Here is a 13,204-nt window from a genome sequence, read left to right as displayed (position 1 = left end):
TAACCGTGTGGCTTGTATGGAAGTGGAGGCGAATGTGCCTCCCCTCCGTATTCGCCATGACCACCTGGCCTTGTCCTACGGCGTAAGGACGTTTAGGAAAAGTAATATCGGCAATGTGGCCTGTACCCCCCTGCGTCAATACCACCCCTTTCTGCGGAGGGTGCGTCGGCCACTTGCCGTTTGCCTCCACTTACTGACTCAGGAGCTTGGTGTGGACCCCGCTGACTGTGACAAGTTGGTGTTAAAAACTATAGTGCCTTGGGAGCCACCTGGCTTTACTGTTGATGTTTTATGGCTCCCAGCACCAAAGGCCAAGGCGAAGGAGGCGGAGGTCCACCACTTGTTTCGTAACATCATCATTCGTCACTTGGGGTCCCACCACTTGTACCCTGACAGCTCCAAGTCGAGTGATTGTGTGGGTACAAGTGTGTGGTCGACTGAATGTGACCTCAGGTATCGGTTGCCGACTCATACATCTGCGTTTACCTCCGAACTTTTTGCTATTGACAAAGCCATAGACTATGCTCTCAATTCTAGGCATGACTCATTTGTCATATTTTCAGATACAAAATCAGCCCTTCAGGCAATTGCATCTTGTACTACGTACTCTCACGAGTTCCAGGGCCGCATCGTTAATAAGTTGCATTCATGCAACAAGTCATTCACGCTTATCTGGGTGCCTGGTCATTATTGTATCCACGGCAATGAGCAGGCTGACTTACTTGCAAAGTCGGCTGTATAGCTCGAGGAGACTTGGGACGTTCCTCGTGATCTACGGTCGAGTCTCTCTCTCGGAAAGAAATCAATAAATCTTCTATGGCAAGGTCAGTGGACCAGACTAAATATTCCAACTTGTAAGCCGCACCTAGTCGCCTGGAAGAGAAAGTATTGGCGCGGTTACGGCTCAATGCCACCGTTTTAACACATGAAATCATGTATGGAAAGACGCTTCCCACCGCACTGTGACATCTGTAATGCGGTGTTATCTATCGGTCATATCATCCTGCGTTGTCGGCGATTTATTCATGAACGTGCTTCACTTATAAATTACTGCGGTGCAGTAGACGTCCCCTGCACCCTTTCCACTATCCTGGATGATGGGGACATTGTTATGATTGATAAATTGATGGCTTTCCTGAGAGAGACTGGACTGATCAGAGTGATGTGACTTTTTTACTCTATGCTTTTGTTTTTTATCGACTGTAATTATGTATATATTGTACTATTAATTATGTTTGACAGTTGACATATTTGAAATAGTTCCTCCTTCCCACTGACATATTTCTAATATTGATGTCCCCTACATTAAACCCCGTTCCTCGACTGACAGTCACCAGCTGATGAGTGTAAGTGTTCAGTATAGAAAGGTATTGGGCACTCGGAGTCGATGGTGGTCTGTTGGGCGAGGTTCTTCACTTTTTGTACAAATTATGTAAATACAGTATACCATCTTGCTTAAGTTATTCTAATTAGGGTCGACAGCTGACGTATATGGAAATGTTCCTGACTCGTCTGGTTCCCTTTCATATATTCATGTCCCCTATATTAGGTTGTGCCTCGACTGACAGTCAAAAGGTGTTGAGTGCAGGTATGTCATGTAGAAAGGCATTACATATCTGCAGTCGATTGTGTTCTGTTAGTCGAGGTATTTTTACCATTAGTGTAGGTATAGCTATTTGTCTCTGTAGGATTTAGTATAGGTTAGCGATTTGGCTGTTAGGTGATTAGTTTTAGGGTCTTTAGATTAATTTTTCTTTATAATATAAGGTATAAAAAATGTAAAACCAAGGAAAAATTTTAAAAAATAAAAATACAAAAAATAAATAAAATTAAAATTGTTATATATATATGTACGTTTGCATGAAAGCGTGTCTGTATGTATGCATGGAAGTGTGTGTGTGTGTGTGTGTGTGTGTGTGTGTGTGTGTGTGTGTGTATGTATATATATATATATATATATATATATGTTTGTATATATATGTATATATGTTTAAATGTATATACATATATATATCCGGCCTCAATAACCAGGGGTTTCGGCCCCAATGGTTGATAGGCCAGGAAAAAAAAAAAAAAATCGGGGAGACTTTGATGCATGGTCGTGAGGAGTGTAGACGTGTTTTTCGTTGCGCTCTTCTCTAGTTTTCAGGGCTGCCTCACCGGCATTAGCTCTTTTTTTTCACCCTTCTGGTGACGTTAGGCTAGTTAGTTTCTAACTTTCCTCCCCTCCCTATTAGTTTGGAACATTAGGTGTCTGTTCCTATTTACTGAGTTTACGTTTGCTTATCGCCCACGGAGGGTCCCCCCCACTGATCTCTCTGGGGCGTGAACGGACACGGTCGGGCTTCCCTGGAGTGGTTTGAGAGGGCAACCTCAGACTTAGGTGTTAGGTCCCAGGGTGATAGTCCCTTGGTCGTTTTCTCTCCTTCTTCCCACTTCCCCCATTAGGGGGGAGTGGTATTATGGAGGACACCCCTACTGCCTCCCCCCCTCAGGGGGGGAGGTGGTCCTGACCGACCCCCGACCGATCAACGGACTGACAGGCACCAGACAGAACGGCCCCAGACTCGTTTGCCTCTGGACATTAATGTAAAAAATGCGGAGTTTGTAATTGTTCATGCCCTAGGTTCCACTCCCTTGAGCAGTCTCAATCCCTTCATGATCGAGAAGGTTATTGATGGCTGTGCTGCGGAGGTGGAACAAGTGAAAAAACTTGTGAATGGAGACCTCCTTGTCAAGACGTGTACTGTAATTCCTCCCAAGTTAAGGACTTGTTAAAGCTGTGCAATTTCCACTGCTATGATGTCGAGGCCGAGATCCTAACATCCATGAATTCCTGCAAGGGTGTTATCACTTGCAGGGATCTCATGGTGATGAGTGAGGAAGACATCATAGAGGAATTTGCTCAGCAAGATGTCTTTGATGCCCGGTTTATAACTAGATTATCCGAAGGCATAAGGATGAACACGGCCACTATTGTTTTGACTTTCGGCAAGGTTTCAGTCCCGGCACATGTCAAAGTTGGTTACAAAATTGTTTATGTAAGACCATATATCCCCAACCCACTCCGTTGCATGAAGTGTCAATTATATGGACACGTTGCTAAGAATTGTCGGCCTTCACAGTCAGTGTGTGGCAAATGTGCAACACAGGGTCACGATGCTGAGCAATGCACATCAGAGATTATCTGTTGCTTTCACTGTAAGGGTGCTCACTCCACTTCCTCTAGGGATTGTCCCAAGTGGAAGGAGGAGAAGGAGGTCTGCACAGTGAACGCGACTGAGGGTGTCTGCTACTATGAAGCAAGGAAAAAGGTGAAGGAGTTGCATGCAACTCCAACGCCGAATAGATCCTATGCTTCGGCGGTGATGTACCGTCCCGTGATGTGCTCTGCTGCGACACAGACTGACCTTGAATCGGTTCCTCTTGCCACACATTCTACCTCTCCATCTCAGCCTCATGTCCAATCCACCTCTCAACCTGATACCCCTGTTACAACTTACTCTCAGGCTGCTGCTACTTCTCAGTCAGTCAAGCCTAAAACGAAGCCTGACAACTCTTCTAAGAGTAATATGACCACCCTTACTAAGTCACGACTTTATGTTCTTCCTGCTCCTGGCCCAGCGAGGGAGAGGAAGGGTAGCTCTTCCTCGGAGGAATCTGGGAACCTCGTAATTGATGAAAATATGGAGGTTTCCGTAAGCAAGCACCGGGATAGGTCCACCGGTAGTCGCTCGCCTTCTGGCTGGTGGCAAAAATAGCCTAAACACACTGGCCCCCAATGTAAATCTTAAACCGTCGCTTTCACTGTATTACAGTGGAATTGTAGAGGTATTGGGAATAAGTTACAAGATATAGCACACTTGCTCTCAATACACAAGCCAGACATTGTTTGTTTACAGGAGACGCGCCTGGAGGATCATCCTGATCCTCCACAGTTAAAACACTACCACTCGTATAGAAGATATGAAGGTCACAGAGTAGCCATTTACACACACAAATTACACGCACAAACGGAAGTGATTCTAAATTCTACTCTGGAAGAGGTCGCGTGCAGAGTAAAATTTAATAACACGTATCTGTCTATTTGCTCTCTGTACTGTCCTCCACATGGCCCCATTGATGGTGATGCTTTATATTCACTATTTGAACGTCTGCCTGGAAATAAGTTAGTGCTGGGCGATTTTAACGCCCATCACTATCAGTGGGGTAGCTTGAGGATTGATGGTCGTGGGGAGCAAGTAGCCAACCTAATACTACAGTCCAACTTCTGTCTTCTGAACGATGGTAGAGCGACTCGTGTAGATGATCATACTGGTAACTTTTCGGCCATTGACTTATCTTTAGCCTCCCCTGGTATACATCAAGATTTCTCATGGGACCCTTACGATGACTCCTTGGGAAGTGATCATTTACCCATCTGTCTTTCTTATACACGCGACATCATTTCGGACCCTCCACCTCCAAAATTTACCTATAAGAAAGCAGATTGGGGATCCATCTCAAGGATCGCCAATTTAGATATATCTGGGGAGACCATAAATGTTAAGGTCGAAAATATAACTACTTCCATATTACACGCAGCTGAGGCTGCTATTCCCAAGACTTCTACACTTCATGCGAAGCATAGAGCACTTTGGTGGACGCAGGATTGCCGACAAGCATTAAGAAAACGCAATAGGAGATACAGGATTATTGATAGTCAGCCCACTGAGGAAAATTTTATTGCATACAAACAGGCACGGGCTGAGGCAAGGAGAATAATAAGAAGGGCCAAACGTGACTCCTGGCGGTCCTTTGTGTCCACGGTGACTCGTACAACACCATTGCGTAAAGTCTGGTCCACCATAAGAATATTAAATAATAAAGGCCCATATTTCCCAGCCACCACCTTGCAAGTAAATAATAACATTTATGACGAGCCCGTGGATGTTGCTAACATCCTCGCCAGGAGTTTTTCTCATGTAAGTAGCTCAGCCAATTATGACCCACGTTTCCAGCATCATAAATGCATGGCTCAGCTACAGATTATTGACTTTGCCACAGAAGACGTAGACTCCCCGTACAACCAAGAGTTTACACTAGATGAACTGCTCCTTGCCCTTAAATCCTGTAAAGACACCAGCCCTGGACCAGACACCATCACATACGGTATGATCCAGCATCTTAATCAGGACAACCTGATTAAGATGTTAGCATTGTACAATGAGATTTGGGCATCTCGAACGTTCCCAAACTCATGGCACTTACGCGCACGTCATACCGATACTCAAAGAGTCTGGTCGTCTTATGAATCCCACTTCATTTCGTCCTATTGTGTTGACTTCTAGTCTATGTAAGGTCATGGAACGAATGGTAAACAATAGGCTTCTTTTTGTTTTAGAGTCGAAGAAGAAGAACTTCTGTATTTATGAAAGCCACAATGTGGCTTTCATAAATACAGAAGTTCACTAGATCATTTAATGAATTTGGAGCATTGTATTGCAGAGGCATTTGCCAATAAAGAATTCACGATAGGGGTGTTCTTGGACATACATAAAGCCTATGACATGCCATGGCGACACGGTATACTAATGAAGCACTATGCTTATGGTTTAAGAGGAAATTTGCCGATTTTTATTTCAAATTTCTAAAGGGACAGGACTTTTTCTGTTAATTTGCCCCGTAACGTAACATCGGATATATTTATCCAGGAAAACGGGGTGCTGCAGGGAAGTGTGCTTAGTCCTACTTTATTTAGTGTTATGATCAATGATATTCTGTCATCAGCCTCCATCTCGAGGAATCTTAAATACTCGCTCTACTCTGACGATTGTGCAATATGGGACTCTTCCCATAATGCACAATTTTCAGTTGGGCGGATTCAAGCAGCCCTTGACTCCGTCCACCAATGGGCCTTGCAGTGGGGATTTAAGTTTTCCGTCCGTAAGTGTCCTGCTGTAGTCTTCACTAATCGTAACATACCTAATTTGTGCTTAACTTTGGATAATCAGGTGGTACCCCTGGGGGTAGGTTTTTTTTTTCAAGAATACTCCCCCAGTATCCCTGCTTGTCGTAAAAGCTGACTAAAAGGGTTGGCGGAGGGTTAGTGCCCTTCCCCGGAAAAAAACTAACTAAAAAAACAAACAATAAGCCTCGGACAAGGACTGACCAAACGATGACGACCAACGACCGGACAAAGGACATGGTTATCGGAACGTGGAATGTAAGGGGAGCGAATGATGAGGTGAAAGAGAGAAAGATTGTCCAGGTGCTTGAGGGTGCGAAAGTGGATGTATGTGGAATAACAAACAAAATGGAGAGGAGAAAGTGTAAGAGAATGGGAGTATGGATGGGGTATATGTGCAGGAGTAGGTGAGAATGAGAGGGCAAAGGAAGGAGTATGTATAGTTGAGAGTAAAAGATGGAAGAGGAGCATGAGACAGTATGGAACAGTTGGGTCAAGGACTGTGTGGGTAAAGTTGAAAGTTGGAATACAAATGTGGGCGACTGTGTGTGTGTATGCGCCAACGGAAGATCGTGCTAGAAGAGTGAGAGAAGAGTTCTGGACAAATGTAGAAGTGTGCATGGAAAAGTTTGGAATGAATGAGAGAGTGTCTTTGATTGGTGATATGAATGGTAAAGTTGGGAATGTGAAGGTGGATGGAATAGTTGGTGAGTGGGGTGTGTCTGCTGAGATAGATGAGAATGGGAGTGCGTTAGTGGACATTTGTGCTGGGAGGGGATTGGTGATAGCCAATACCCTCTTCAGGCATAAAATGATCCACAGGTATACATGGCGAGTGATGAGAAGGGTGGGTGGTGAACTGAATGAAAGGAAGGCAATGATTGATTATGTGTGTGTGGATGAAAGGATGCGAAGATGTGTAATGGATGCAAGAGTTTATAGAGGTTGAGGGAGTAGACTTTCTGACCACTACTTGGTGGTGGCCAGAATTAGAATTCAAGTAAGATGGAGGAATAGCAGAAGGGAAAGACGAGAGGAAGGAGTAGTTGCAAGGAGAGTGGAAAGGTTACAAGAGGATGAGAAAAAGGCAGAGTATAAGAGAGAAGTGGAGGAACGATTGGGCAAATATGAATTGGAGCAGATGGGAGACGTGGAAGGTGTGAATAGGATATTTACAGAAGAAATATGTGCAGCATGTGATGTGTTGTGTGGAAGAAAGAGAAGACGGAGGGGGGTGCAAGGAACAGCGTGGTGGACTGAAGAGGTGAAACAGGCTGTGGCACAAAAGAAGAAAGCATACAATGAATGGATGAGAAATAGGGACGTGGAAGAAGATGAGAAGCGGAAGAGAGAGTTATATGTAGAAAGAAAGAGAGAGGTGAAAAGATTAGTAAGAGACAGAAAGAGGAGAGTGGATGAGGAATTTGGAAGGAATTTGAGTGTGAAGTGGAGGGACTGTAAGAAAATGTTCTGGAAAATAGGTGAAAAGAGTAAGACAGGGTGGAAGTGAAGTTAGCAGGAGAGTGAAAGATAAAAATGGTAGATTACTAGTGGAGAAGGGAGAAAAAGTGAGCAGATGGAGAGAACACTTTAAGGAATTGTTGAACGTAGGGGATGGAAGTAATGCGAGTATAAGTGGCTTTGAAATGGCTGGGAGAAGGAGGGAGGTGAGAAGACAGGAAGAAATCAGTAGGATAGAAGTTTTGGAAGCAAAGAAGAAAGTTAAATCGGGGAAATCCCCAGGAATTAATGGAGTGTGTGGTGAAATGCTGAAGCATGGGGGAAAGATAGTAGTAGAATGGATGTAGAAGATGTGCTGATTGGCCTGAGAGGAAGGTAGGGTCCCGGAGGATTGGAAGTCAGGTATAATTATTCCCTTGTTCAAAGGAAAAGGGGAAAAAGAAGTGTGTGGTAATCATAGGGGCATTTGTCTTCTTAGTATAATAGGAAAAGTGTATGGTAGGATACTTATTGACAGAGTTAGAGAAAGAACAGAGAAATTAGTTGGAGAAGAACAGGGAGGCTTTAAGAAGGGAAGAGGTTGTGTAGATCAGATATTCATTCTTAGGTCTTTAGTGGAAAAGTTTCTAGAGAAGGGGAAGAAGTTGTATGCGGCTTTCATGGATTTGGAGAAAGCATATGACAGGGTGGGTGGACAAGGATTGTGGAAAGTGTTAAGAATATGTGGAGTAGATGGGAAGTTGTTGAATGCTGTGAAGAGTATGTACGATGGTGCGAAGGCTGCAGTGCGTGTGGATGGTGAACTAAGTGAATTTTTCTCTCTAAAGTGGGGTGAAACAAGCATGCATCATGTCTCCATGGTTGTTCAATCTGTACATGGATGGGGTAATAAAAGAGGTACAAGGTAGGGTAGTGGATGTTGGAGTGGCCCTGGTGAGAGAGGATAGTGTTTGGAAAATCCCTGTACTGTTGTTTGCAGATGATACTGTGTTGTTGAGTGAAGACGAAGGGGAGCTGCAAGGCTTGGTCGATGAGTTTGGGAGAGTGTGTAAGAAACGGAATCTAAAGGTGAATGTAAGGAAGAGTAATGTGATGGTCTTTGAGTGAGGTGAAGTCGGTGAATGTACAGCGAGGTTGGATGGTGAGGAATTGGAAAATGTGAGTACGTTTAAGTACTTGGGTAGTGTGATGAGTAAGGATGGAGGTTTGGAGGGTGAAGTGCTTGAAAGGGTACAGCAGGGAAGAAAGGTTGCTGGTTCTTTGAAAGCAGTGATAAGAAACAGGGAAGTGAGCATGGAAGTGATAAAGTTACTACATGACAGTATTGTGATACCAACTCTAAAGTACGGAAGTGAAGCTTGGACGTTGTTGGAAGGACACAAGTCAAGAGTGAGAGCAGTGGAAATGAGTTATTTAAGAGGAGCCTGTGGAGTCACATGGAGTGACAGGCTGACGAATGCGGATATAAAGGAGCGTTGTGGTGTTGATGTGGATGTGATAGGAAGCGTTATGAGAAACACACTGAGGTGGTTTGGCCATGTGGAGAGGATGGAGGGTGAAAGACTGACGAAGAGAGTGTATGTGAGTGAGGTGGAGGGGGGAAGAGGGAGGGGGAGGCCGAGGATGAGATGGAGAGATGGGGTGGAGAGGTATATGAGAGAGGGGGGTGTGAGTTGGGAGCAAGTCAGTTAAATGACGGGGGACAGGGCGACTTGGAGGCGATTTGTTTGTGGCCACTCCAAACGGTATTGAGGCATCTGGCAATAGATAGATAGATAGACCTTTTCAAAATTCTGTAAAATTTTTAGGAATACATTTTGATCACAGAATGAATTTTAAACTTCACGTTAATACTTTGCTTGCTCATTGTGATAAACCGTTAAATGTCCTGAAGTACCTACCTGGGGTGCCGAAAGAAAATCTTTATTAATGGTGTATAAGTCCCTTATTCGATCGAAGCTAGACTATGGCGCACAGGTGTATGACTCGACATCCGATGCCACGCTGAAAGGATTGGATGTGTTACAGAATAAATGTTTGTGAATGTGTCTTGGAGCCGTCCGGTGTAACCGTGTGGCTTGTATGGAAGTGGAGGCGAATGTGCCTCCCCTCCATATTCGCCGTGACCACCTGGCCTTGTCCTACGGCGTAAGGACGTTTAGGAAAAGTAATATCGGCAATGTGGCCTGTACCCCCCTGCGTCAATACCACCCCCTTCTGCGGGGGGTGCGTCGGCCACTTACTGACTCAGGAGTTTGGTGTGGACCCCGCTGACTGTGACAAGTTGGTGTTAAAAAATATAGCGCCTTGGGAGCCACCTGGCTTTACTGTTGATGTTTTATGGCTCCCAGCACCAAAGGGCAAGACGAAGGAGGCGGAGGTCCACCACTTGTTTCGTAACATCATCATTCGTCGCTTGGGGTCCCACATCTTGTACCCCGACAGCTCCAAGTCGAGTGAATCTGTGGGTACAAGTGTGTGGTCGACTGAATGTGCCCTCAGGTATCGGTTGCCGACTCATACATCTGCGTTTACCTCCGAACTTTTTGCTATTGACAAAGCCATAGACTATGCTCTCAATTCTAGGCATGACTCATTTGTCATATTTTCAGATTCAAAATCAGCCCTTCAGGCAATTGCATCTTGTACTACGTACTCTCACGAGATCCAGGGCCGCATCGTTAATAAGTTGCATTCATGCAACAAGTCATTCAGGCTTATCTGGGTGCCTGGTCATTATTGTATCCACGGCAATGAGCAGGCTGACTTACTTGCAAAGTCGGCTGTAGAGCTCGAGGAGACTTGGGACGTTCCTCGTGATCTACGGTCGAGTCTCTCTCTTGGAAAGAAATCAATAAATCATCTATGGCAAGGTCAGTGAACCAGACTAAATATTCCAACTTGTAAGCCGTACCTAGTCGCCTGGAAGAGAAAGTATTGGCGCGGTTACGGCTCAATACCACCCTTTTAACTCACATGAAATCATGTATGGAAAGACGCTTCCCACCTCACTGTGACCTCTGTAATGCGGTGTAATCTATCAGTCATATCATCCTGCGTTGTCGGCGATTTATTCATGAACGTGATTCACTTATAAATTACTGCGGCGCAGTAGACGTCCCCTGCACCCTTTCCACTATCTTGGATGATGGGGACATTGTTATGATTGATAAATTGATGGCTTTCCTGAGAGAGACCGGACTGATCAGAGTGATGTGACTTTTTTACTCTATGCTTTTGTTTTTTATCGACTGTAATTATGTATATATTGTACTATTAATTATGTTTGACAGTTGACATATTTGAAATAGTTCCTCCTTCCCACTGATCTATTTCTAATATTGATGTCCCCTACATTAAACCCCGTTCCTCGACTGACAGTCACCAGCTGAAGAGTGTAAGTGTTCAATATAGAAAGGTATTGGGCACTTGGAGTCGATGGTGGTCTGTTGGGCGAGGTTCTTCACTTTTTGTACAAATTATGTAAATACCGTATACCATCTTGCTTAAGTTATTCTAATTAGGGCCGACAGCTGACGTATATGGAAATGTTCCTGACTCGTCTGGTTCCCTTTCATATATTCATGTCCCCTATATTAGGTTGTGCCTCGACTGACAGTCACCAGGTGATGAGTGCAGGTATGTCATGTAGAAAGGCATTACATATCTGCAGTCGATTGTGTTCTGTTAGTCGAGGTATTTTTACCATTAGTGTAGGTCAAGCTATTTGTCTCTGTAGGATTTAGTATAGGTTAGCGATTTTTCTGTTAGGTGATTAGTTTTAGGGTCTTTAGATTAGTTTTTCTTTATAATATAAGGTATAAAAAATATAAAACCAAGGGAAAATTTTAAAAAATAAAAATACAAAAAATAAATAAAATTAAAATTATTATATATAAATATGTACGTTTGCATGAAAGTGTGTCTGTATGTATGCATGGAAGTGTGTGTGTGTGTGTGTGTGTGTGTGTGTGTGTGTGTGTGTGTGTGTGTATGTATATATATATATATATATATATATATATATATATATCTATATATATGTTTATATATATTTATATATATATGTTTGTATATATATGTATATATGTTTATATGTATATACATATATATATCCGGCCTCAATAACCAGGGGTTTCGGCCCCAATGGTTGATAGGCCAGGAAAAAAAAAAAAATCGGGGAGACTTTGATCCATGGTCGTGAGGAGTGTAGACGTGTTTTTCGTTGCGCTCCTCTCTAGTTTTCAGGGCTGCCTCATCGGCATTAGCTCTTTTTTTTCCACCCTTCTGGTGACGTTAGGCTAGTTAGTTTCTAACTTTCCTCCCCTCCCTATTAGTTTGGAACAGTAGGTGTCTGTTCCTATTTACTGAGTTTATCGCCCACGGAGGGTCCCCCCCACTGATCTCTCTGGGGCGTGAACGGACACGGTCGGGCCTCCCTGGAGTGGTTTGAGAGGGCAACCTCAGACTTAGGTGTTAGGTCCCAGGGTGATAGTTCCTTGGTCGTTTTCTCTCCTTCTTCCCACTTCCCCCATTAGGGGGGAGTGGTATTATGGAGGACACCCTTCTGTCTCCCCCTCCAGGGGGGGAGGTGGTCCTGACCGACCCCCGACCGATCAACGGACTGACAGCCCGCAGACAGAACGGCCCCAGACTCGTTTGCCTCTGGGCATTAATGTAAAAAATGCGGAGTTTGTAATTGTTCATGCTCTAGGTTCCACTCCCTTGGGCAGTCTCAATCCCTTCATGATCAAGAAGGTTATTGATGGCTGTGCTGGGGAGGTGGAACAAGTGAAAAAACTTGTGAATGGAGACCTCCTTGTCAAGACGTGTAATTCCTCCCAAGTTAAGGACTTGTTAAAGCTGTGCAAGTTCCACTGCTATGATGTCGAGGCCGAGATCCCAGCATCCATGAATTCCTGCAAGGGTGTTATCACTTGCAGGGATCTCATGGTGATGAGTGAGGAAGACATCATAGAGGAACTTGCTCAGCAAGATGTCATTGATGCCCGGTTTATAACTAGATTTTCCGAAGGCATGAGGATGAAGACGGCCACTATTGTTTTGACTTTCGGCAAGGTTTCACTCCCGGCACACGTCAAAGTTGGTTACAAAATTGTTAATGTAAGACCATATATCCCCAACCCACTCCGTTGCATGAAGTGTCAATTATATGATCACGTTGCTAAGAATTGTCGGCCTTCACAGTCAGTGTGTGGCAAATGTGCAACACAGGGTCACGATGCTGAGCAATGCACATCAGAGACTATCTGTTGCTTTCACTGTGCTCACTCCACTTCCTCTAGGGATTGTCCCAAGTGGAAGGAGGTCTGCACAGTGAACGCGACTAAGGGTGTCTGCTACTATGAAGCAAGGAAAAAGGTGAAGGAGTTGCATGCAACTCCTACGCCAAATAGATCCTATGCTTCGGCGGTGATGTACCGTCCCGTGATGTGCTCTGCTGCGACCCAGACTGAACTTGAATCGGTTCCTCTTGCCACACATTCTACCTCTCCATCTCAGCCTCCTGTCCAATCCACCTCTCAACCTGATACCCCTGTTACAACTTACTCTCAGGCTGCTGCTGCTTCTCAGTCAGTCAAGCCTAAAACGAAGCCTGACAACTCTTCTAAGAGTAATATGACCACCCTTACTTAGTCACGACTTCATGTTCTTCCTGCTCCTGGCCCAGCGAGGGAGAGGAAGGGTAGCTCTTCCTCGGTGGAATCTGGGAACCTCGTAATTGATGAAAATATGGAGGTTTCCGTAAGCAAGCACCGGGATAGGTCCACTGGT

Source organism: Coenobita brevimanus, chromosome 84 (assembly GCF_032717465.1).
Source record: "Coenobita brevimanus isolate Jiangsu-jjx chromosome 84, ASM3271746v2, whole genome shotgun sequence".
Taxonomy (NCBI): domain Eukaryota; kingdom Metazoa; phylum Arthropoda; class Malacostraca; order Decapoda; family Coenobitidae; genus Coenobita; species Coenobita brevimanus.
Note: the sequence above shows the minus strand (reverse complement) of the source record.